The sequence below is a fragment of the Monodelphis domestica genome, chromosome 3 (genome assembly GCF_027887165.1).
Source record: "Monodelphis domestica isolate mMonDom1 chromosome 3, mMonDom1.pri, whole genome shotgun sequence".
Lineage (NCBI taxonomy): Eukaryota > Metazoa > Chordata > Mammalia > Didelphimorphia > Didelphidae > Monodelphis > Monodelphis domestica.
Window position 1 is genome coordinate 150044647 of NC_077229.1, and position 25426 is coordinate 150070072.

Sequence of the window (25426 nt, forward strand, 5' to 3'; positions counted from 1 at the left end):
AATTATACAGGCATGTTTCAGATTTATGAGTTCTGCCCCTTGAGTGCTAATATTAGAGGGCAGAATGCATAGCTTTGAAACAAAGAAATAATTTAATTTTTACAGGTTTTGGCAACCACAAGATCAGATGAGAATTTCTCAATTTTTTTAAGATAGCCTAGATCATTTTTTTAAGCCACATTTCTCCTGCCAAGTCTCTCTTGATTCAGCTTGCTCCTGCTGCCTGCTTTTACCTCCTGCTATCTGTGTTTGCCTCCAGCCATCCACTCGACCTTCATAACCCAGATTACTCTCCAAGTCCTTCCCCCAGCCCCAGAAACTCTACTCCTCCAAGGCAGATTGCCGCAGGTCAGCCCAAGACCCAGGCTGCTGGTAGCTGCCCCCATGTCTTTGGAATCACAAACCAACGGGTAAAAACCAGGATGTTCATTCCTTAGTCAACAATTAACCTCCACCACGTGGCTGGGGATCTCAGAGGGGGAATGAGGAGAAGGAAGAGACTTTTCCAAACAGGAAGTTGATTACAAGTATGGTGTATTCTATGAGAGAGCAGTGCATTTCCTATGTCAAAGGATGTTTTTTGAGTGCCCTGATTGTTTGAAAAAAAATTGCTATGAAAACTGGAAGACAGTGTGGGAGAGATTAGGTTTGGATCAACACCTCATACCCTACACTAAGATAAACTCAGAATGGGTGAATGATTTGAACATAAAGAAGGAAACTATAAGTAAATTAGGTAAACACAGAATAGTATATATGTCAGACCTTTGGGAAGGGAAAGACTTTAAAACCAAGCAAGATATAGAAAGAGTCAAAAAATGTAAAATAAACAATTTTGATTACATCAAATTAAAAAGTTTTTGTACAAACAAAACCAACAAAACCAAAATGAAAAGGGAAGCAACAATTTGGGAAGGAATTTTCATAACAAAATCCTCTGACAAACATATAATTACTCAAATTCATAAACAGCTAATTCAATTCTACAAAAAATCCAGCCATTCTCCAATTGATAAATGAGCAAAGGACATTCATAGGCAATTGTCAGTAAAATAAATCAAAACAATTAATAAGCACATAAAAAAGTGCTCTAAATCTCTTTTATTCAGAGATATGCAAATCAAAACAAATCTGAGGCATCACCTCACACCAACAGATTGGCTAACATGACAGCTATGGAAAGTAATGAATGCTGGAGAGGATGTGGCAAAGTCTAGACATTAATTCATTGCTGGTGGAATTCTGAATTGATCCCACCATTTTGGAGGGCAATTTGGAACAATGCCCAAAGAGTGATAAAAGAGTGTCTTTCCTTTGATCCAGCCATAGCACTGCTGGGTTTGTACCCCAAAGTGATAATAAGTAAAAAGACTTGTACAAGAATATTCATAGCTCCGCTCTTTGTGGTGGCCAAAAATTTGAAAACGAGGGAATGCCCTTCATTTGGAAAATGACTGAACAAATTGTGGTATCTGTTGGTGATGGAATACTATTTTGCTAAAAGGAATAATAAAGTGGAGGAATTCCATGGGGACTGGAACAACCTCCAGGAAGTGATGCAGAGTGAAAGGAGCAGAACCAGGAAAACATTGTACACAGAAACTGAAACACTGTGGTACAATCAAACGTAATGGACTTCTCCATTAGTGTCAATACAATATCCCTGAACATTCTGCAGGGATCTAGGAGCAAAAACTCTATCCACAAGCAGAGGACAAATTGTTGGAGTAAAAACATGGAAGAAAAGAACTGCTTGACCACAGAGTTTGAGGGGAAGAGAGTGCGAATTGGAAATACTTAAGCCTAATACTCTCAGCAAAATCAACTCTGAGAGGAAAGAACATCTAGATCCATTGCGATCTTGAATTCTATCTTATCCAACAGGGTAAGAGCAAAGGGGAAATTAAGGAGGGGGAAGGATGAGGGAGTATAAAAAGTGAGGGAAAAAGACTCAGGAGGGGAAGGGAACAAAAAGTGAGGTGCTAGAAGGGGAAGCATATCAAGGGAGGAGACTAGGGGGACTGATTCAAAGTAAATCACTGGTTTAAAAGGCTATAGCTAAAGAAGAAAGGTCAGAATTAGGAGAGGATATCAAAATGCCAGGAAACCCACAGTTGCAATCATAACTTTGAAAGTCAATGGGATGAACTCACCCATAAAACACAGACGAATAGCAGAATGGATTAGAATCCAAAACCCTACCATATGCTGTCTTCAAGAAACACACCTGAGGAGGGTTGACACTCACCAGGTCAGAATTAAAGGAATAGAGTAAGACCTTCTGGGCCTCAACTGACAGAAAGAAGGCAAAAGTTACAATCATGATATCTGACAAAGCCAAAGCAAAAGTAGACCTGATTAAAAGGGATAGGGAAAGTAAACATATTCTGTTAAAAGGGAGTATAGACAATGAGGAAATATCACTAATCAACATGTATGCACCAAATGATACAGCACCCAAATTTCTAATGGAGAAACTAGGAGAATTGAAGGAAGAAATAGACAGTAAAACCATATTAGTGGGAGACCTAAACCAACCACTATCAAATCTAGATAAATCAAATCAAAATATAAATAAGAAAGAGGTAAAAGATGTGAATGAAATCTTAGAAAAAAATAGAGTTAATAGACATATGGAGAAAGATACATAGGGACAAAAAGTAATACACATTCTTCTCAGCACTACATGGCACATTCACTAAGACTGATCACACACTAGGTCACAAAAACATGGCATACAAATGGAGAAAAGCAGAAATAATAAATACAAACTTTTTATATCATAAGGCAATAAAAATAATGATCAGTAAGGGTACAGGGAGAGCCAAATCAAAAATTAATTAAAAATTAAATAATATGATACTCCAAAATGCGTTAGTTAGAGATCAAATCATAGAAACATTTAATAATTTCATTGAGGAAAATGGCAATGGTGAGACATCCTTCCAAACCTTATGGGATGCAGCCAAAGCAGTACTCAGAGGGAAATGCATATTCCTGAATGTATTTATTAACAAATTAGGGAGGGTAAAGATCAATTAATTTGAAATGCAAATAAAAAACTTGAAAGCAAACAAATCAAAACCCCCCAGGAGAAAATCAAATTAGAGATCCTAAAAATTAAGGAAGAAATTAATAAAATCGAAAGTGACAGAACTATTGAACTAATAAATAAGAATAGAAGCTGGTACTTTGATAAAAACAAACAAAATAGACAAAGTACTGGTCAATCTAATTAAATAAAGGAAAGAAGAAAAACAAATTAACAGCATCAAAGATGAAAAGGGGGACCTCACCTCCAATGAAGAAGAAATTAACACAATCATTAAAAAGTACTTTGCCCAATTATATGGCAATAAATATACCAACCTAGGTGATATGGATGAGTATCTACAAAAATATAAATTGCGTAGGCAAACAGAAGAAGAAATAGAATTCCTAAATAATCCCATTTCAGAAAAAGAAATCCAACAGGCCATCAAAAACTCCTTAAGAAAAAATCCCCAGGGCCTGATGGATTCACAAGTGAATTCTATCAAACATTCAAGGAACAGCTAATCCCAATACTATACAAACTATTTGACATAATAAGCAAAGAGGGAGTTCTACCAAATTCCTTTTATGAGACAAACATGTTACTGAGTCCAAAGCCAGGCAGGTAAAAAACAAAGAAAGAAAACTATAGACCAATCTCCTTAATGAACATAGATGCAAAAATCTTAAATAGAATAATTGCAAAAAGACTCCAGCAAGTAATCAGGAGGGTCATTCACCATGATCAAGTAGGATTTATACCAGGAATTCAGGGCTGATTCAATATTAGGAAAACCATCCACATAATTGACCATATCAACAAGCAAGCCAACAAAAATCACATTATTATTTCAATAGATGCAGAAAAAGCCTTTGATAAAATATAACACCCATTCCTTTTCTTTCTTTTTTTTTAAATATATTTTATTTGATCATTTCCAAGCATTATTCGTTAAAGACATAGATCATTTTCTTTTCCTCCCCCCCACCCCCCATAGCCGACGCGTAATTCCACTGGGCATTAGATGTTTTCTTGATTTGAACCCATTGCTTTGTTGATAGTATTTGCATTAGAGTGTTCATTTAGAGTCTATCCTCTGTCATGTCCCCTCAACCTCTGTATTCAGGCAGTTGCTTTTTCTCGGTGTTTCCACTCCCATAGTTTATCCTTTGCTTATGAATGGTGTTTTTTTCTCCTGGATCCCTGCAAGTTGTTCAGGGACATTACAACGCCACTAATGGAGAAGTCCATTACGTTCGATTATACCACAGTGTATTAGTCTCTGTGTACAATGTTCTCCTGGTTCTGCTCCTCTCGCTCTGCATCACTTCCTGGAGGTTGTTCCAGTCTCCATGGAACTTCTCCACTTTATTATTCCTTTTAGCACAATAGTACTCCATCACCAACATATACCACAGTTTGTTCAGCCATTCCCCAATTGATGGGCATCCCCTCGTTTTCCAGTTTTGGGCCACCACAAAGAGCGCAGCTATGAATATTTTTGTACAAGCCTTTGTGTCCATTATCTCTTTGGGGTACAGACCCAGCAGTGCTGTGGCTGGGTCAAAGGGTAGATATTCTTTTGTCGCCCTTTGGGCATAGTTCCAAATTGCCCTCCAGAATGGTTGGATCAGTTCACAACTCCACCAGCAATGAATTAATGTCCCTACATTGCCACATCCCTTCTAGCATTCATTACTTTTTTTTGCTATCATGTTAGCCAGTCTGCTAGGTGTGAGGTGATACCTCAGAGTTGTTTTGATTTGCATCTCTCTGATTATAAGAGATGTAGAGCACTTTTTCATGTGCTTATTAATAGTTTTGATTTCTTTGGCTGAGAACTGCCTGTTCATGTCCCTTGCCCATTTGTCAATTGGAGAATGGCTTGATGTTTTTGTACAATTGATTTAGCTCATTATAAATATGAGTAATTAAACCTTTGTCAGAGGTTTCTATGAAGATTTTTTCCCAATTTGTTGTTTCCCTTCTGATTTTAGTTACATTGGTTTTGTTTGTACAAAAGCTTTTTAGTTTGATGTAGTCAAAATTATTTATTTTACATTTTGTGATTCTTTCTATATCTTGCTTGGTTTTAAAGCCTTTCCCCTCCCAAAGGTCTGACATGTATACTATTCTGTGTTTACCCAATTTACTTATGGTTTCCTTCTTTATGTTTAAGTCACTCACCCATTTTGAATTTATCTTGGTGTAGAGTGTGAGGTGTTGATCTATTCCTAGTCTCTCCCACACTGTCTTCCAATGTTCCCAGCAGTTTTTATGAAATAGTGGATTTTTGTCCCAAAAGCTGGGATCTTTGGGTTTATCGTATACTGTCTTGCTGAGGTCGCTTTCCCCCAGTCTATTCCACTGATCTTCCTTTCTGTTTCTTAGCCAGTACCAAATTGTTTTGATGACTGCTGCTTTGTAATATAGTTTTAGGTCAGGGACTGCAAGGCCCCCATCATATGTGTTTTTTTTTCATTATTTCCCTGGATATCCTTGATCTTTTGTTCTTCCAAATGAACTTTGTTATGTTTTTTTCTAAATCAGTGAGGAAGTATTTTGGTAGTTCAATGGGTATGGCACTAAATAGATAAATAAGTTTGGGTAGGATGGTCATTTTTATTATATTGGCTCGTCCTATCCATGAGCAGTTAATGTTTTTCCAATTGTTCAAGTCTAGTTTTAGTTGTGTGGCGAGTGTTTTGTAGTTGTGTTCATATAGTTCCTGTGTTTGTCTTGGGAGATAGATTCCTAGGTATTTTATTTCAACCCAGGGTAAGCTCATAGAACCAACATCTGCCCAGGACTAAAGCCTCTGATCACCAGACAGAGATAAGAAAAGCTAATCCTCCACATTCAGAGATGGCAGCAAACTCCACAGAAGCACAGAAGCCCCAAAATACCAAGAAAAATAAGAAGAAAGGGGCGACTTTGGACACATTCTATGGAGCCAAAATACAAAATACAGAGCAGATAGAAGAAGATATACAAGAAAATTCTCCAAAATCTTCCAAAGGAAATAGAAACTCTCCACAAACCCATGAAGAATTTGAATCAGAAATGACCAAAAAGATGGAATCCCTCTGGGAGGAAAAGTGGGAAATAATGCAAAAGAAATTCACGCATCTACAAAACCAGTTTGACCAAACTGTAAAAGAAAACCAGGCTTTAAAGCAAGAACTAATAAAGCAAAGCCAAAACACCAAGAAATTAGAAGAGAACATAAAATATCTCACCGACAAGGTGATAGATCTGGAAAATAGAGGGAGAAGAGAAAATTTAAGAATAATTGGACTCCCAGAAAAGCCAGAAATAAACACCAAACTGGACATGGTGATACAAGATATAATCAAAGAAAATTGCCCAGAGATTCTAGAACAAGGGGGCAATACAGCCACTGACAGAGCTCACAGAACACCTTCTACACTAAACCCCCAAAAGACAACTCCCAGGAATGTAATTGCCAAATTCCAAAGCTATCAAACAAAAGAAAAAATCCTACAGGAAGCCAGAAAAAGACAATTTAGATATAAAGGAATGCCAATCAGGGTCACACAAGACCTTGCAAGTTCTACTCTGAATGATCATAAGGCATGGAACATGATCTTCAGAAAGGCAAGAGAGCTGGGTCTCCAACCAAGAATCAGCTACCCAGCAAAACTGACTATATACTTCCAAGGGAAAGTATGGGCATTCAACAAAATAGAAGACTTCCAACTTTTTGCAAAGAAAAGACCAGAGCTCTGTGGAAAGTTTGATACCGAAAATCAAAGAGCAAGGAATACCTGAAAAGGTAAATATTAAGGAAAGGGGAAAAATGTTATCTTCTTCTTTTACTCAAACTCTCTTCTATAAGGACTACATTTATATCAATCTATGTATACTAATATGTGGGGAAAATGTAATGTATAAATAGGGGGTAAAGAAAGACCAAATAGAATAATCGTTCTCACACAAAGATTCACATGGGAAGGGGAGGGGAAGAAAACTCCTATAAGAAGGAGACGAACAGAGGGTTTTTTTTTTTTACTTAAACCTCAATCTCAGGGAAATCAACTCTGAGAGGGAAAAACATCCAGATCCATTGGGATCTTGAATTCTATCTTACCCAACAAGGGTAAGGAGAAGGGAAAACCAAGGGGGGGAGGGGGAGAGGGAGAACAAAAAGGGAGGGAAAGAGAGGGGGGAGGGGGAGAGGGAGAACAAAAAGGGAGGGAAAGAGAGGGGGGAGGGGGAGGGAAGAAAAAGGGAGGGACTAAAAAGGGAAACATCAAGGGAGGGGACAAGGGGACTGATTCAAAGTAAATCACTGGACTAAAAGGTAGAGCCGAAGAAGAAAAGGTTAGAATTAGGGAAGGCAATCAAAATGCCAGGGAGTCCACAAATGACAATCATAACTTTGAACGTGAATGGGATGAACTCACCCATAAAACGTAGACGAATAGCAGAATGGATTAGAACACCCATTCCTTTTAAAAACACTAAAAAGCATAGGAATAGAAGGGTCGTTCCTAACTGACTTTTTGTCAGTGAACCTATTAATCATTTGTTTTGTTTTCTTTTCCTTTTATCCACAAATTATTGTAATCTTTAAGTTGGTTATGTTTCCATGATCCATTTGGGAAAACTGGTTTCCCAATGGGAGCACGGGTGGGGGTGTATGTAAGAATGGAGATTATGAACCCCAGACTTCAATCTCCAGAAATCCTTGGTATTTCCCAGAATTCCCTATAATCTCACCTGAGTCCCCAAGTTGGCGAGATCACAATTGGTATTTAACTGGCAGTAATGCCTCCCATGCTCTCTTCTCTTCCATTACAATGATGTAGCAAGTAAACTAAGTGTGGGGATTTTGAATTGGCTAATTAGCCATGGGCAAGTGGTTTTTATTTTGCATCCTTCATTTCTAATAATCCTTAATAAACCTCATAAAATATAATATGTTTATTAATAGAGATATAATTTAAATTTTACCAATGAATCCATGACTCCCTCTCTCCAATTTTATGGCAATTGGTGTAGTTAGTAGGATCTGGAATGATGCATCAAAAGCAGGTTCAGTTGACCCAGTACATTTGAATTTTTTGTGTGCACACTATCACCTCATTTTAAGTCATGAAGCAAGAAGTCTATTGGGCCTGCTTGATTAGAAGCTCCAGTCATAGTGCTCTCACAATTGTGTTTGTAATTGTCTGATATATGTAACAATGCTTGTATCCCCTCATTACAATTAAGTATAGGCAGGGTAAATGGTTGTTCTTGAATAGGTGGATATTCAAATAGCATCTCAAAGAGTGAGATGTGTAAATCATCTCAGTCTGCTGTGGAGATAAAATGGGCCCCGAGTTAGAATTTCAACCTACTTTAATTTGTTAACTTTCTAGTTTTGTTTTGTTTTTTAATTCACATGCTCAATTCATTGACCTATGCCCTACCTAATTTGTTAATATATGAACTCAAGGATGTACATTTCCCCCTGAGTACTGCCTTGGCTGCATCCCATAGGTTTTGAAAGAATGTCTCATCATTGTAATTTTCTTCAATGAAATTATTAATTGTTTCTATCATTTGTTTTTAACCAATTTTGGAGAATCGTTTTTAAATTTTAATTTTAAGAGTTACCAATATCCTCTTTTCTTATAGGGATACATATAATTTTAACTTATTGTGTCCTTTAAAATGTTTTTTTTATTTGTTTCTTTTGTTTTTGTTTTTTCCCCCTTTCTTAATTACCTTATGATGATTCTCTTGAGTTCTGTGGTTGGGCATCAGATTTTCTGTTCAGGTCTTGTCTTTTCTTTACAAATGCTTGGAAGTCTTCTATTTTATTAAATGACCATACTTTCCTCTGCTAGAATATAGTCAGTTTTGCTGAGTAGTTGATTCTTGTATGTAGAACTAGTTCCCTTGCTTTCCAGAACATCATATTCCATGCCTTTCAGTCTTCCAGTGTAGATGCAGCCAGATCCTTCATTATCCTCACTGTAGTTCCATGATATTTGAATGACTTTTGTGCAGTTTCTTCTTTGTAGTATTTTTTTCCTTGATCTGGTAGTTTGTGAATTTGGTTATAACTTTCCTGGGTGTTGTCAATTGGGGAGTAAGTACAGGAGGTAATCTGTGGATTTTTTGAATCTCCACTTTTCCCTCTTGTTCTAGAATGTTCAGACAATTTTCTTGGATAATTTCCTGTAGGGTGATTCCCAGGATTTTTCTTTTGTCATGGTCTTCTGGTAGAGAAATGATTCTTAAATTATATCTCCTGGAATGATCTTCTAAATCGTCTGTTTTGTGAATGATGTGTTTCATATTTTCCTCAATTTTTTTCAGTCTTTTGATTTTGTTTTATAATTCCTGTTGCCTCGTGAAGTCACTTGCTTCTAATTGTGGTATTCTGGTTTCTACTGACTGAATTTAATTACTGGCTTTTTGGTGTTCCTTCTCCTTCTGATCTTTCAGAATGGGATATCCTTTGCCTCATTTTCAAGGTGATTAATTTTGGCTTTCAAGACACTATTTTCTGTTTCCAGATGATTTATCTTCCTTTTTAAGTTCTTTCCCCAATTGTCTTCAGCTTCTCTGAATTTTGTTTTGAGTTGTATTTTGAGTTCTTCCAAAGCCTGTGTTCAATTTGCTGTAATTTCTGTGTTTTGGCTTGGTATTCCTTGATTCTCCTCTGTTACATTTTCTCTTTGTTAATTGCCTGGATAGAAGTTGTCAATTGTAATTTCATTTTTTTCCCTTTTTCTGTTGTTTGCTCATATTTTCCCCTTCTTTTTCACCTTGTAGTTGCCTGTAGTGTTGCTCCTCTCATTATGTTTTGGATCTATGGGTTTGGACTTTTCTGTCAACTTTTACCCATGGAGCTTAGCAAGGCTCTCAGAGCAGTGTGTGGGAAAGTGGTGTTGGAGCTTGAGCTTCCCTGCCCTCTGAAAGCTTGATAATATTAAGCCAAGTGGAGTTGAATGTGCACAGTTGGATGTTCCCTGAGGCCAAAACCTCGGTATGGGTGGGGGTCAATATTGAGTGTCTCATCTGAGATTGGGATGCCTTCTTTGAGGTCCTTCTCCAACTGCCTCATAGCCACCCACTTTCAAAGCCTTGAGCCTGGCACAGCTGTCCTGGGACTTTACTTCTTCCTTATTCTTAAACCTAAGAATTCTCAAATTCAGACTTTTGGGGGGAATACCTTTTAAGTTGATTCCAGCAGGAGGTTTCCTTGGCTCTGACCTCCTGTTGTTAGGTTTTGTTTTCAGTCCCCTAGGAGCACTTGGTTTTTAATTGGTAAGAAAGTGTTTTCAGATGTCTGAACTTTTGCTGAACCTAAGCCACCATCTTGACTCTGCCTCCTACTCAGGCCACTTTAAATGAGTCTCCTTGTACAATTTTCCAATCATGGTTTTTAAGTTCTTTATTCATTCTCTCAACATGCCTGGTGCTCTGGGAATGATATGGTGTATGAAATTTAGGAGTTATCTGCAAACATGAATAAATTTGAGATAAGACCAAATCAGTAAAATGAGTTCCTTTATCTGAATCAATATGTGCTGGCAGGTCAAAACAAGAAATCATTTCTTTCAAAATAACTTTGGGGGGGTGGAAGCTGGGTAGCTCAGTGGATTGAGAACCAGGCCTAGAGACGGGAGATCCTTGGTTCAAATCTGGCCTCAGACACTTCCTAGCTATGTGACCCTGAGCAAGTCACTTGACCTTCATTGCCTAGCTCTTACCACTCTTCTGCCTTGGAGCCAGTACACTGTATTGACTCCAAGATGGAAGATAAGGGTTTTTAAAAAAAGGACTTTGGCAACAAAATTCACTGTGATATGAATAGTAGGAAACATTTCAGGCCATCTGGTCGGTTGATTGACTATGACCAGAAAAATTTTATAATTTCCAGCTTTTGGTATAGAGATAAAGTTAATATTTAGGTGTTCAAATGGTATGTAAGCAAGAGGTTATCCACCAAAAACTTTTCCTCTAAAGGTGTGTTGATTAAAGGCCTGACAGTTCAGGACAAGCTGCACATACTTTGGAGGCAATTTAAGTTATTCCAGGTGCTATCCATACTCTTTTAACAGAGTCTACAATTCCTTGGATGCCAAAATGACAATGTTTATGAATGGAGTGACAAAACTGGTAAGAGACAGCTCTAGGCAGCAAGGGTTTGCCTTCTGATGATACCCATACTCCATTAATCTGTTTTGCTTTAAATTTCTGCTTCCATTTCTCCATTTCCTTGTCATTATAAGAAAGGGATAAATCCAAATTATCAGTAATTGTTAATGGCATCATTAATTCAGTGCCTTCTAAGGCTGCTAGTTTGGCTGTGTTATCTGCTTGGCTATTTTCCTTGTGTCCATGGTTAGTGCAACCTGTTTGTGCAGAGCAGTGAATGACAGGTACAGCTTCAGGGTGATGGATGGCAGAAAGAAGTTCAGTAATAAGGTTTGCATTGGAAATACATTTTCTAGCTGATGTTAAGAATCCCCTCTGAAGCCACAGCATACCAACTGTGTGACATATGCCAAAGGCATAGTGGGAGTCTGTGTAAATTGTGACTCTTTTATCCTTTCCAATGATACAGGTGTGTTTTACAGTTGTAAGTTCTGCACCCTGTGTGCTTACATTTGAGGGTAAGGAAGCTAATCACAGAGTATCAAATTTGGTAACTACTGCAGCTCCTATATGGAACACACCATCCCTCATAAATGAAAAACCATCTATAAATAATATTAAGTCCAAATTATCCAAAGTGGTGTAAAATAAATCATTGTGAGGATCATTAGCAATGGACATTAAAGATATACAATTGTAAAGGTTCTCCAGAAGTTGACAAATCTGGGAGCAGGGTTGTAGGATTAAGAACTCCACAGTGTTTTAGCATGATATGTTAATTATTTAATAGGGTTATCTCATACCTAGTAATCCTTTGGTCAGAAAATGCCTGTGTCCTATGTTTACTAACAATACCTCAATCTCATGTGGTCACATTATGGTCAGAGTGCTTCCCAATACCAGATTGGCAGATTTGGTTACCAATAAAGAAAGCTGTGGCAGCTACTCCTCTAAGACATAGTGGTGCTCCAGCAGGTATTGGGTCAATCTGGGCTGAATAATAGTCTACCAGGCATTGAGCAGTTCCCAAAAGTTGAGTTAGAATTCCTAAAGCTACCCTTTTCTGTTCATGAACATATAAGGTAAATGGTTTATCATAATTTGGTAGGCCTAGAGCAGGGGAAGATAGGATATCTTATTTTAAATTTGAAAGACCTGTTAGGTGTTCTGCTTCCAGTTTAAGTGGTTCAGGAACTGAGTTTTTTGTGAGTGCTACAAGGGACTTAGTGATTTCCACATAGCAAGGAATCCACTGCCAACAAAATCTGGTTGCTCCAAGAATAAACCTCAATTGCTCTTTAGTAGTAGGAGCACTTAACTTTTGGATATTTTCAATACACTCATGAGAAATTAAATGGTACCCAGAAGTTAAATGAAGCCTAAATATTGTACCTTTGGGAGATACCAGTAAACTTTGTCTTTGGAGACTGCTGCATTTAAAAGAGTGGGAGCCATAAACTATGATAATTAAAATGGTTGTCTGCCATAAACTGTAAGAGTTAAAATGGTTGAAGATATAAATTGTGATAGATATAAGAGTGGGTGAGTAAATTGTGACCACAAGAAATATGTTTTCACCACAATCTCTTGTTTTAAATCAAATATTTAAAGTGGTCGCCAGGGAAATATTCCCAATTATGAATATACCCAAGCCAACTGGGTTTTATAGAAAATTTAATTAATAATACAATGAGGAATTAAAGAAAGAGAGAAAGAGGAAAAGGAATAAAATGAGAAAAGAATAGGCCGGCCCAGGCAGCCCTGGCCAACCCAGGCCTAAGCCCTAAAAAAAAAAAGTATCAGTCCATCCTAATCACTCACCATAAGATCTGTCCAAGTGAGGATTCAGGGGGACAGAGTCTCCCCAGAAGGAGTTCCAGCCAGAGTCAGCCTCCCTTGAAAGACCTCCTTAGAGATTGTCTCGCAAGAGCCTGTATATCTTAAGAGATTTTTTCAACAGTCTGTCCTTTTTCTTATATAGCGGGTTTTCTCCTATGTTATCTCCCCTAAGTTCTTCCATCTACCAATCACAGTAGACGTTTTCCAAAGGACAGCCCATTCTGAATTCACACCTGAGTAGATTAATCCTTTTAGAAATCCACAGCTGAGTAGGTTAGAATCTCTGTGTAAGTTTTTTCCTCTTTGCTCTTTTTAAGTTCACAATTTGCCTGACCTTTATAGGTACTTAGCACCCCTTTGTAATTAATTCTAAAAATAGGCATGGCTTAAGTATGGGTGTAAGTATTTTTCATTGTTCAGCAAGGAGTTTTCTCCCCTAAAGCAATCTTAAGTATGGGTGGAGTAGAGGTCTTCCCATTTCTAATCTAAGTAGAGTTCTCACATTTTAGATCTAAGTAGCTTCACTGTTTAAAATGGGGAATAGTTCCAATAGGGAATTGTCCCAATAAAAAATTCCCCAATGGGGAATATTTTAACATTCACAAGTCTGAGAAACTTCAAGATTCACAAGACCTTGTGGCCTCTCTTCTTTAGCTCTAAAAGAAAGTGCTCGCTGTCCTCTTGGCATGTTTCAGCATTTGGTGAGGCCAAGAGCAAATCATCAATATGCTGAACTAAACAGCTGTATTTAAATTTTATGGCATCTGAGTCAACAGGTATGAATTGTGTGAACAAGTTAGGGCTATTCAAGAAGCCCTGAGTCAAAAGAATCCATGTCCATTTTAGACCCTTTCAGGTCAAAGCAAAGATATGCTTGGAGTTCTCACGTAGAAGTATAGAAAAGAAAGCTGAGCAGAAATCTACTACTCTAAAGTATGTAGCTGTGCTAGGAATAGAAGAAATAACAGTATTTATGTTAGAAAATACAGGGTTAATAACATGATTGTTCACAGCTCTCAAATCCTGGACAAATTGACAGAGATACTTGCCATCAGGCCCTGTTTTGGCTTTTAAACAGGCAGGGTGGACATATGGTATTCAGATTTACAGGGAATTGTGATGCCTTGGTCAATCAATGAATTTATTAGTGGTGTAAGGCCATCACTTGCTTCTTCAAAAGAGGGTACTGAGAAATGGAGGGAGGTGAGCTAGATTTTGTTTGTGATTTGGATAGGGACAGCTGATTTAAGTAGGCCAACATCAGAAGATGATGTGTCCCAGAGAGTCTGAGATATATAAATTGGGATTTCAAAAATAGGAGTCTCCTTTGTCTCATGAGCATTTGAGAGAAGTACAGGGAGCAAAGTTAAGGATTCCTCAGGCTATTCCAGTGATATAGAGCCATCTGAAGAGCAAGTTATTCTGGCCCTAAGCTTACATAAAATATCTCTCCTTAGCAAATTTATGGGGGAGCCAGGCAAGAAGAGAAAATCTTGGGAACCTTTAGGGGTGTCCCTGATACCCCCATAACATTTTTTAAGCCAATGGAACTTCAATCTCAATCAGGTGTACTCTTCAATACAGATTGGGAATCTCCAGTGTTCAAAAGATAATCATAATGGGTGTTACCAACCTTTAATGTTACATGGAGCTCATCAGTATGGGGGAGGCAGTGGATAGGGACAATGGAGATAGGGACAAAGAACTTAGGTCAAAGTGAAAGTTCAAGCCAAAGAAACCAAGCCAGCTACTCCCTTCCTCCATGCTTGTCCAACCAGACAGAGAGCATCGGTGGTGGAAATGAAACTAAAACTTTAATCAATGTAATGATGTACACATATGAAAGGGCAAAAAGACTTGTGGGAATTGTAGCTTCTAGGGTTCAAGATTCTAAATTAATACAAGATAGAGAACAAAGCATTCGACAAAATATAACTTCTATTCCTTATTTAAAAACTGGTAAAATGTTAAACTTTGTTAAAGTGAAAAATGGTATTTCTCTAAAATCATCAGCAAGCAGTCTATGAGCTTGAGATAAACAGAGATAAACTAAAACCCTTCCCAGTAACTTGAAGGATAAGATAAAATTTCCCATTAAATGGACTGTATTTTAATATTGTATTAGAAATGCTAGCTATAGCAATAAGAATTGAATAAAAACGAAATTGAAGGAATTAGAATAGGCAATGAAGAAATAAATGGACATGATGATATGATGGTTTACCAAGAGAATCTGCCAAAAATTATTAGCAATAATTAATAACTTAAATAAAATCATATGATAAAAATAAGCCCACATAAATGATCAGTATTTCTATTTACAACCCACAAAGTCAAACAGCAGGAGACAAAAAAGGAAATTTCATTTGTAACTCTAGACATTATAAAATATCTCAGAGTACACCTACACAAAAATCCTAGCTACTATATGAACACAATTCCTTAATATATATATATATATATATATATATATATATAATTTAGAATATTTTCCCATGGTTACATGATTCATGTTCTTCCCCTCCCCCTTCCCATATTCAATGAACCATTCCCCTGGGTTTTACATGTATCATTGATCAAGACCTTTTCTCATGTTACTATTTCCATATTTGCCATAGAGTGATCAGTTAGAATCTACATTCCCAATCATATCACCATCAAACCATATGATCAAGCAAATGTTTTTCTTCTGTATATGAACACAATTTCAACACATTCTTTACACAAAAAAGTAAGATATAAACAACTTGGAAAAATTAATTGCTCATGGATATGCTGAGCCAATATAGAGAAAAAGACAATTCAACCTAAATTAATTTACCTATTCAGGGCCATACAAATCAAACTACCAAAAGTTATTTCATATTCTTATTTCATATAATAAAAATAACAGCAAAGTTTATCTGGAAGAAAAGAGCCAAGAATACCAAGGGAATTAATGAAAGGAAAACCCTAGATATCAAACTATAGTATAAAGCAGTAATCATAAGTACATTCTGATATTGGTTAAGAAATAGAGTGGTGTATCAATGGAAAATATTAGGCAATCAACATATGGTAGGAAATGTCCTTAGCAACTTAATGTTCAAAAAATCCAAATATTCTATCTTTAGGGGAAATGATTCATTATTTGAGAAAAAAATCCTGGGAAGACTGGAAAGTTGTATGGCAGAAATTATACATGGCACAGGATCTCACAGCATATACCAGGATAAAGTAAAAATGGATACTTGATACAGCAATAATGTTTTACACCAGAAACAAATTATGGAACTATGAAAAAATTTACCTGTAAGATTCATGGATAAGACAAGACTTTGTGATCAAACAAGAAATAAAGAAAATTATGAAAAATGAAATGCATGGTTTTGATTACATTAAATTAAAAGCATTTCTGACAATAAAACAAATGCAACCAAGATTACAAAAGAAACAACAAGTATTGGGAAAATATTTAACAAGTGTCTATCTTTGAGAAAAAAATTAATTTTTCAAATACAGAGAGAACTGGGTCAAATTTATAAGAATAAAAACATCCCCCAATTGAAAAAAAATGATTAAAGGATATTAGCAGGCAATTCTCAATGGAAGAAATTATGACTATCCATAGTTATATATAAAAATATTCTCCATTAGAAAAATACAAATTAAAAAAAAACCTCTGAGGTACCACCTCACACATCTCAGATTGACTAACCTGAAGAAAAAGGATAAACATAAATGTTGAAAGTGTGAGATTTAAAATGGTTGAGGTCTTAAACTGTAGTGATTAAAATAGTGGAAGATATAAATTGTGATAGATATAAGAAAGGGTGAGTAAATTTGACTGCAGAAATATGTTTCACTACAGTGTCTTGGGTTTCAAAATCAAATATAAGGTGGTCACCAGGGAAATATTCCCAATTATTCAAAAACCCAAGTCAATTGGGTTTTATAGAGATTTTAATTAACAATACAATGAGTAATCAAAGAAAGAGAGAGAGAGTAAGAAAGGAATAAGTATGAAGGGCCTCAAGCCAATATGGCCTAGACCTGAGTCTTAAAAGAGAAATCAGTCAGTTTTTTTACACTCACCACAAGGTCTGACTAAACAAGGATGCTAGTGACACCAGTCCAGCATCCTTCCTCAAAGAGTCTTCCAGCCAGAGATTGTTTCAAAGGGCCTCTCTCAAGAGCCTCCAGAGCTCCTACTGCAGAGGGACAGAGCCCCTCAGAGGAGCTCCTCAAGTAGCTCTCCTTCAGAATGAGATTTCCTCCAAGAGCCCTTCTCTTCAAAGAGCTGTATCTCCAAGGAAAGAGCCCTCAAGCATCAGTCCTCAAGGAAATGAGTCTCTCAGAATGAGATCCTCCAGAATGAGAGTCAGAAATCGAGATCCCTGAATGAGATCCAAGCTCTTATTTTTAAGGGCAAAATTTCCTCTGTCACCTCCCCTAAGTCCTTACATCTACCAATCACTGTAGATGTTTCTAAAGGACCACCCATTTTGAATTCACAGCTGAGTAATTTTAATCTCTTTAGTAAGTCAGGAAAAAATGCTGCTGTGTCGACAAATTTCATTAAGAAAAAATCTCTGAATAAGTTATCACCCTTTTAGGTTTAAGTAGTTTATAAGTTGCCCCACCTTTATAGGTACTTAGTATCCCATTGTATCAATTCTAAAACAGTCATGACTCAAAGAACTTCCTGTCCCTTCCATAAGCATGGATCAAAGTACTTTCATTGTTCTCAAGGATCTCTCTGTCCTAAAGCAGTCCTAAGTAGGGTGGAGTAGGGATATTCCCAAGGCAGGGAGCCCCCACACTCAAGTAGAGTTCTCACCATCTGCTTGGGAATTTTTTTAAGTAGAAGATTCCCCAATGGGAGAAACCCCTAACATTCATAAGTCTGAGAAATTTTGAGGTTTACAAAAGAGATGTGAAAAAATGTACAATAAGAAATTGTTGCTGTAATTTTGAACTGATGCAAATATTCTGAAAATATGGAACCAGGTTCTAAGGGTCATAAAACCATGCCTCTCCTGTGACACAAAAATACCACTATTATCCTAAAGAGATTAGACATAAGGGAAAAGAACATATCTGTGTCAAAATATTTTACCAACTCATTTCATCATTGTAAGTTGGAAATAGAGGGGTTGTCTATCACTTGAGGAGTAGATGAACAAGTTGTGGTATGTGGTTTTAATAGAATATTATTGAGTCATAAGAAACAACAAACAAATTGAATCCAGAAAAAAAATCTGAAATTATATGAACTAATGCAAAGTGAAATTAGTAGAACCAGAACTATGTATATAGAGATATTAATAGAAATATTATATAATGGCTAAATGTGAAAAACTAATATCAGCAACATAACTCTCTAAAATAATCATAATGAAAATATCATCCACACCAAAAGAAAGAGCTCTTGAAATCTTTGGGAAGATAAAAGCATGTAATCTATTTCATTTTCATTCTGAGATTTTTATTATATTTGTGAGATGTAGTCCATCTTAACATGACAATATGTAAATATGTATTTCTTGAAAGTACTGGTATAAAATTTTGGGAAAAAATTGTTTCCCAACAGATTTTTATTTCAGTTTTCAATATTCTTGGCAATTATACAGGGCTAATTCAGGTAAATAGATTACTCTAAATAAAACCAAGAATTCATTATCAAGCAGAGGTTTTGATAACCCAATTTAACATAAAAAGGAGAAAAATTGTCATACCCACCAGTTAACTAAAACTACAAAAGAGGAAATTGACAAATGTAGGAAATATGGGGGAAATGGGATATTAATACACTGTTGTTGGTGCTGTGAACTGATACAACCATTTTAGAGAACAATTTGTAATTATAACTAGTGAACTTAAAAATTATGTATACCCTTATGTTTCCCAAGGCAATCAGGGGAAAATGAAAATAGTGTATGTATGTATGTATATATATGTATATGTATACATATACATATATATATTACAAAATATTTATAACAGCTCTCTTTATGGTGTGAAATAACTAAAAAGGAAGAATGGGACATTGGTTAATCAATTGGGGAATGGCTCAAGAAATTGTGGTACATAATTGTGAAGGAATACTACTTTGCTCTAAGAAATAATGAGCAGATCCACATCCAGAGAAAGAACTGTTGGAGTAGAATATAACCTAGAGAACATCATATGCAATTACAAATAACATTTGAAGAATAGCTAGTGAATATTCACTTTGATTGAATGAACTGAAAAATAGAAACAAAATACATAATCTATCTCTATCACTATCTCTTTCTATCTATATATCTGTTTTCTAGATGATGCCTTCTATCATGAGGGTAGGAAAGAGAGATGTTGAGTTATATGGCACTAAATTATATTAATTTTAAAAAAAGAAACTGCATTGCAGGAGTGGTAAATGATATATACATATAGATGTTTTTACTTTTTATCTACAAATTAAGTACAACATAAATAAAGTGATCCATACAATTCTACACTGAATTTAATTCAGGAAAATAACTCCCCATATACATTTAAATTGTTTCTATGTATTTCAAATATATATATATTCAAATCATTTGGCACACATTTATTTTGCAATCTCTTTCCATCACATTTCTCAGTTATCAAGGTTTTCTTTCCTCCTGGCATTCCATATACTCCCTATGAACTTTGCTATTTATATTAAGAACTTTCTTAATATCTAATAAAAATAACATAACATCACCTTTAAATAGCTTTTGAATACATGGAAAAATCTCTTCTTTTGAATTATCATGTTAAACTAACTTGCATTCCCTTCTGATGTCATAAAAGTTAAATATTGCAGTGTCAAATTTAAATTCTTCTATCTCAGTTATATGTCATTGTGTACTTCGTACCCATCTTAAAATTTCCTTTTATTTTTATTCACTTATTTTTGCTTATTTCTTAGATCAATTCATAAAGGTGTCAGTGTTTCATAATGTTGAATTATTTTATAATGCAAAGCAAAAGGCAAAAGATTGCACTTAACTTTACCACAATCATTGATTTGAGTGCACCTAAATCCCAAATAAAATTATTTATTCTTGCCCTATGGGTAAATTATTTTGGATGTTATATGTTCCTTGGGCCCTATTCAACATTTCTCTTAAGCCTGAGATACATTTCTAGGAAGGACAAGCCTTATTTAGGAATTACTATATAATCTTGTGCCTATTTCTTCTCCACAAAACCTATTTTTAACCCTTGTCTCAGACTAGTCTCATGATTCCCTCTTCATGGGATTATTTTAATAGAATCTTTTCATTTCCACTTTCTTGTATGAGACTGATTTAATCCTACCATCCTAATGTTAATCTTTAACAGTTTTTGTCCTATGTTCCCATAGTGTCTCACTATTGTTCAAAAGTCAACAAATTATTATTTGTTCCCTGCTCCTTTCCCAGGTCCTGTCTTGCTCTTGACTCCATTATCCTTGCTTGAGTGATTCTCAAACTTTTAAATCCCACAAAATACATTTGCCCATCCACAGGAACCAGAAGACATATTCCAATGAATATTAATTCAGCTTTATTTCTCATTTCTGTTTAATGCTCTCTTTTTAGTCTAGAATCATTCACATATTTCCACTTAATAATATCTTTTTACTGATGGTTAATTTCAGTTTTGCATGATTTATCATATTGGGTGGCACCTCTAACAATTGTATTTTGGGAGTATACTATGCTCTTATTATATTTTTTGTGACTACAGAATGGTACTAAGTTATTTGAATCACTGTTCTTTCATAAATGAGATCTTTTTACCTGATTTACCTGATTTACCTTGAAATTATGATAGAGGCTCATTTCAAAAGCAGGGCTTTTCTCTGTTATCAAACTGTGGGTTCAAGCAATAGAAACCATGTTTCTATATTTAAGTATTCTTGAAAGTCTGATCATATTACTTCCTACAATGTGATATTATATTCAGCTTTTATTTTTTATGTCTTGAGGGAGTCCTTTGATCATTAATTAGGTTGGTTCTTTGCAATATGTCTTCAAAGGAAATCACTTTGCTTCTGAGTTCTTTGCAAGTGTTTGTCTTTTACTATTCTGTATTAATTTTCATCTGCTTCAATTTCAGTTCCTAATTCATTAATTGATTTTTCTGATCCTGTATTTTTATAAATGTTCTACTGATTTATGTTTTCTATTTTGTTGTTTGATTTCATTATATGAATTGAGAATTTTGATATCAGCATATATTTTCATTTTCATAACTTCTAAATTGTATTCCTCTTCATAATTATTCTGTGATCCCAAGATCATTGTGGAACCAACAAATTTATTTTTTATTATGCACTTAGCATTGTTTTTCTTCATCATACAATATATATTCAATATATTATAATTTTTACTAATTTTTCCCCTTCTTTTAGGTTAATAACTAAACTCTTAGACATTTTTATTTTCTAACATTTTATTTTTATTCCTAGTAGATTGTTTTTTGACATTAATATTGAAACTTTGGCTCATTAATAATCGAGTACAGAGGATTTTTAAACTGACTGATTATAGAATGAATTGTTTCTTGTCCGGAATAAATTTCATGAGGGAACTATTAACTCCAAATAAAATTTTAGTCCCCTTTCTCTAAGATGAATGACGTATTTCTCTAGAAGGCTCTGTACTAAGGCATCTTCTTAACTACCCCATCCTAATGTTTCAATTTAGTTTCTTTATTTTCCATAATTAATACAAATCAATTTTCTTCTTTATATACAAATGAAGGTGATCAAACTGAGTCACTACCAAGGAAGAACAAAAAGTAATTCCTTGGACTTAATCCTAAAACTTAAGGCTGTGTCATTTTGTCTTCAATATGTCCATAGTATTCAGGATTTGCTATATTATAGGGGATGAATAATGTGAGCTTATTTTATTTAAGTTAGCTGATAGTTTTTAAAAAATGTTTAAATTTTTCAGAGTTTCTATCTTTTTAATGATTTGACTTTGATTCCTCTTTAGCCCCAATTGACAAATGTTCAATGGATATGAACAGGCAGTTCTCATATAAATAAAAATCAAAATTAATAATAATCACACGAAAAAGTGTTCTAAATCCTTCCTTATTAGAGAAATGCAAATAAAGACAACTCTGAGGTACCTCTTTTTTTTTACCTAGAAGATTGGCCAATATGGCAGCAAAGGGAAATGATAAATGTTGGAGGGGATGTACCAAAATTTGGACACTACTAGTACACAAATGATGGAGTTGTGAATTACTCCAACTATTCTGGAGGGCAATTTGGAATTATTCCCAAAGGTCTTTAAATGATTGCCTTCCCTTTGATACAACTATACCACTGCTGGTTTGTACCCTGAAGAGATAATAAGGAAAAAATATCATTCACAATTTATTCTTCAAAAATTAATTTTGTAGCTGGGTGTCATCTTCTACTGATTTTATTCATTTCACTCTTCATTATCCTATATAATTGTTTCTATGCTTTTCTTCTTTTTTCTCTTCTTTTTTAATTAACCTGTTCAACATTTCTTATGGGGCAGTAGTATTCCATTACAATCATGTACCCCAATTTATTTAGCAGTTCCTCAATTAATGGGCATTCTGTCAATTTCCAATTCTTTGCTACCAGAGAAAGAGCTACTATAATTATTTTGGAAATTTTAGATACTTTTATTTTTCCCTTATTCCCCTCCTTGGGAAATAGACACAAAAAAATGGTATTGCTGGATCTATGGGTTTAAAAAATTTTATAACTCTGGTCAAAATTACAAATTTGTAGTATCTTCATCTTTCCACATCCCCTTCAATACCTGTCTTTTTAACCTTTTGTCATGTTAACCAGTCTGATATATGTGAGATGATATCTCAATTGTTTTTGTTTGCCTTTTCTAATCAGTAATGATTTAGAGGATTTTAATATACCTATATACAGCTTTGATTTCTTTATCTGAACAAATTATTGTTCATATTTTTTCTCATTTATTAATTGGGGAATGGCTCCTATTTTTACTTATTCAACAACATTCTTCATAAATTTAAGATATGAGATCACTATACAAGAGACTGTCTAAAATTTTACTCAATTTTCTGCTTTATTCTAGTTGTAGTAATATTTGTTTTGTTTGTGTAAATCTTTACACAAGGTGTAATCTGTCACAAGGGGACAGATCTGGAAAATAGAGGGAGAAGAGATAATTTAAGAATAATTGGACTTCCAGAAAAGCCAGAAATAAACACCAAACTCAATATCGTGATGCAAGATATAATCAAAGAAAATTGCCCAGAGATTCTAGAATACGGGGGTAATACAGCCAGTGACAGAGTTCACATAACACCTTCTACACTAAACCCCCAAAAGACAACTCCCAGGAATGTAATTGCCAAATTCCAAAGCTCTCAAACAAAAGAAAATACCATACAGGAAGCCAGAAAAAGACAATTTAGATATAAAAGAATGCCAATCAGGGTCACACAAGACTTTGCAAGTTCTACTCTGAATGATCGTAAGGCATGGAACATGATGTTCAGAAAGGCAAGAGAGCTGGGTCTTCAACCAAGAATCAGCTACCCAGCAAAACTGACTATATACTTATAAGGGAAAGTATGGGCATTCAACAAAATAGAAGACTTCCAACTTTTTGCAAAGAAAAAAACAGAGCTCTGTGGAAAGTTTGATACTGAAAAACAAAGAGCAATGAATACCTGAAAAGGTAAATATTAAGGAAAGGGGAAAGGAGAAAAATGTTAACTTCTTCTTTTACTCAAACTCTCTTCTATAAGGACTACATTTATATCAATCTATGTATACAAACATGTGGGGAAAATGTAATGTATGAATAGGGGGTAAAGAAAGACCAAATAGAATAATCTTTCTCACGCAAAGATTCACATGAGAAGGGGAGGGGAAGAAAACTCCTATAAGAAGGAGAAGAAGAGAGGGTTTTTTATTTAAACCTCAATCTCAGGGAAATCAACTCTGAGAGGGAAAAACATCCAGATCCATTGGGATCTTGAATTCTATCTTACCCAACAAGGGTAGGGAGAAGGGAAAACCAAGGGGGGGAGGGGGAGAGGGAAAACAAAAAGGGAGGGAAAGAGAGGGGGGAGGGGGAGGGAATAAAAATCGAGGGACTAAAAAGGGAAACACCAAGGGAGGGGACAAGGGGGACTGATTCAAAGTAAATCACTGGACTAAAAGGTAGAGCCGAAGAAGAAAAGGTTAGAATTAGGGAAGGATATCAAAATGCCAGGGAGTCCACAAATGACAATCATAACTTTGAATGTGAATGGGATGAATTCACCCATAAAACATAGACAAATAGCTGAATGGATTAGAATCCAAAACCCTACCATATGTTGTCTTCAAGAAACACACATGAGGCGGGTTGACACCCACAAGGTCAGAATTAAAGGATGGAGTAAGACCTTCTGGGCCTCAACTGACAGAAAGAAGGCAGGAATGGTAATCATGATATCTGATAAAGCCAAAGCAAAAATAGGCCTGATCAAAAGGGATAGGGAAGGTAATTATATTTTGTTAAAAGGGACTTTAGACAATGAGGAAATATCATTAATCAACATGTATGCACCAAATAATATAGCATCCAAATTTCTAATGGAGAAACTAGGAGAATTGAAGGAAGAAATAGACAGTAAAACAATATTAGTGGGAGACTTAAACCAACCATTATCAAATTTAGATAAATCAAATCAAAAAATAAATAAGAAAGAGGTAAAAGACGTGAATGAAATCTTAGAAAAATTAGAATTAATAGACATATGGAGAAAAATAAATAGGGATAAAAAAGAATACACCTTCTTCTCAGCACCACATGGCACATTCACAAAAATTGACCATAAATTAGGTCACAGAAACATAGCACACAAGTGCAGAAAAGCAGAAATAATGAATGCAGCCATCTCAGATCACAAGGCAATAAAAATAATGATTAGTAATGGTACATGGAAAACCAAATCTAAAACCAATTGGAAATTAAACAATATGATACTCCAAAATCATTTAGTTAAAGACGAATTCATAGAAACAGTTAATAATTTCATCGAGGAAAATGACAAAGGCAAGACATCCTTTCAAACCTTTTGGGATACAGCCAAAGCTGTAATCAGAGGTAAATTCATATCCCTGAATGCTTATATTAACAAACTAGGTAGAGCAGAGATCAATCAATTGTAAATGCAAATGAAAAAACTTGAAAGCGATCAAATTAAAACCCCCCAGCAGAAAACCAAACTAGAAATCCTAAAAATTAAGGGAGAAATTAATAAAATCGAAAGTGATAGAACTATTGATTTAATAAATAAGACAAGAAGCTGTTACTTTGAAAAAACAAACAAAATAGACAAAGTACTGGTCAATCTAATTAAAAAAAGGAAGGAAGAAAAGCAAATTAACAGCATTAAAGATGAAAAGTGGGACAGCACCTCCAATGAAGA